The following is a 2,500-nucleotide window of genomic DNA, read 5'->3' as shown; positions in this document are numbered from 1 at the left end:
ACAGACAGACAGACAGACAGACAGACAGACAGACAGACAGACAGACAGACAGCATCCAGTGGCCATGTCTTGGTTCTAGCTGTTATCTTACATTATACTATACTATACATTCTTGTCTTGAACAGACTTTGAGGCTCCCGTTCGGGTGCAGCGGTGTGGCTTGAAGCAATGAGTGACGTATTTAAAGGGTAGCGGTGAAATTTGAACCCACAATCTAACCCCTCCCCTTTTCCAACTGTTCATTCAGTACAGCACCATTTTGTGTTGCAATCAACTGAACGTCCCAGAATGGGAGGGGGCAACACTTCCTAGTTGTGTTGCATTATGGTATATGTAGTGCCACAACCATAGCCCTGTTCATGCTCTTGATACAGCAATCCACCACTTCCTGGTTTGTGTTGCATTATGGTATATGTAGTGCCACAACCATAGCCCTGTTCATGCTCTTGATACAGCAATCCACCACTTCCTGGTTTGTGTTGCATTATGGTATATGTAGTGCCACAACCATAGCCCTGTTCATGCTCTTGATACAGCAATCCACCACTTCCTGGTTTGTGTTGCATTATGGTATATGTAGTGCCACAACCATAGCCCTGTTCATGCTCTTGATACAGCAATCCACCACTTCCTGGTTTGTGTTGCATTATGGTATATGTAGTGCCACAACCATAGCCCTGTTCATGCTCTTGATACAGCAATCCACCACTTCCTGGTTGCATTGCATTATGGGATATGTAGTGTCACTATCTTAGGTCTAGTGAGTCAGGGCAGTAACATAACGTAGCAGAAAGAAACGCCTGAAACTACATCCTGTCTGGCTCTTGAAGAGAAGGGGGAAAAACAGTCGGGGGAGGTTCTCTTCTGCACTGCTCAACCAATCCAGTACATGTGGAGGAGGAGTTAATTCAAATGAGTTGTCTCCTTGATAACGTCCAAAAGCTGGAAGTTCCGTTTCCCATGACAACCAGAACATCTGTTGGGGACTCAGCAGAGACTAGCAGGTCAAAAATAGCCACTATTTCACCCCATGAAGCCTAATGGTCATTATATTTCATATTTATATTAGTTTAATTTAATAATTAATATGTATGTTCGGGAGGATCAAAACCGTGATGTGTTGTGACTGACTAATATGATGAAAGGAGATTTGTATATCAGTCAGTCTTGATTCTCCATTAACGAGAGGCTGAACTTCCTGATTTGGCCTCATTTTAGATTTGGGTCATTAAAAGCAGTGCTAGGGACCATGACTGAATTCAAACTTGAGTTGGTTTCGGATGTGTCATTTGGGTGATGTGTTTTCGCATGTGGAAAGAGCCAAAATCTTTCCCTAATTAGCCTCAGCAGCAGACTGGTGTGCAACCATGGAAAAATTAGTTGAACTTTGGATAGCCTATCTCTGGGGTTAGTTAGAGACCGTCAATCAATTACACAATGTAAATGAGACAATATTTTCATGTTACACACCTTTTAGTTTTCTCATTAAACGCTTTCAATATTTGTATATGCATTTTTGAAATGTATAGTTGGAATTAGGTTTTTTAAGTCATTGAAATTTGGAGCTATTGGAAGTTTAACATGACCCATGTACATTTTTATTTTTTTATAACCTTTATTTAACCAGGCAAGTCAGTTAAGAACAAATTCTTATTTTCAATGACGGCCTAGAAACAGTGGGTTAACTGGTCTAGGAACAGTGGGTTAACTGGTCTAGGAACAGTGGGTTAACTGGTCAAGGAACAGTGGGGTTAACTGGTCAAGGAACAGTGGGTTAACTGGTCTAGGAACAGTGGGGTTAACTGCCTGTTCAGGGGCAGAACGACAGATCTGTACCTTGTCAGCTCGGGGGTTTGAACTTGCAACCCAATGACAACCCAATGACAACTGTTGGACAACCCAATGACAACTGTTGGACAACCCAATGACAACTGTTGGACAACCCAATGACAACTGTTGGACAACACAAGGACCCAACTGTTGGACAACCCAAGGACAACCCAAGGACAACCCAAGGACAACCCAAGGATCCAACTGTTGGACAACCCAAGGACAACTGTTGGACAACCCAAGGACAACCCAAGGACAACCCAAGGACAACTGTTGGACAACCCAAGGACAACTGTTGGACAACCCAATGACAACTGTTGGACAACCCAAGGACAACCCAAGGATCCAACTGTTGGACAACCCAAGGACAACTGTTGGACAACCCAAGGACAACTGTTGGACAACCCAATGACAACTGTTGGACAACCCAAGGACAACTGTTTGACAACCCAATGACAACTGTTGGACAACCCAAGGACAACCCAAGGACAACCCAAGGACAACTGTTGGACAACCCAAGGACAACCCAAGGACAACTGTTGGACAACCCAAGGACAACCCAAGGACAACCCAAGGACAACTGTTGGACAACCCAAGGACAACTGTTGGACAACCCAAGGACAACCCAAGGACAACTGTTGGACAACCCAAGGACAACTGTTGGACAACC

General features: G+C 44.0%; 1 protein-coding gene across 1 annotated transcript in view; it reads right to left on the bottom strand.

The window, feature by feature from the left end:
- The window catches only part of LOC124021195 (dihydropyrimidinase-related protein 1-like), a 42,718-nt gene that overhangs the window by 1,683 nt on the left and 38,535 nt on the right, over nucleotides 1–2,500 (bottom strand).

This window comes from Oncorhynchus gorbuscha, unplaced genomic scaffold (assembly GCF_021184085.1).
Source record: "Oncorhynchus gorbuscha isolate QuinsamMale2020 ecotype Even-year unplaced genomic scaffold, OgorEven_v1.0 Un_scaffold_1082, whole genome shotgun sequence".
Lineage (NCBI taxonomy): Eukaryota > Metazoa > Chordata > Actinopteri > Salmoniformes > Salmonidae > Oncorhynchus > Oncorhynchus gorbuscha.
Note: the sequence above shows the minus strand (reverse complement) of the source record. Positions and strands in the feature narration are given on the sequence as shown.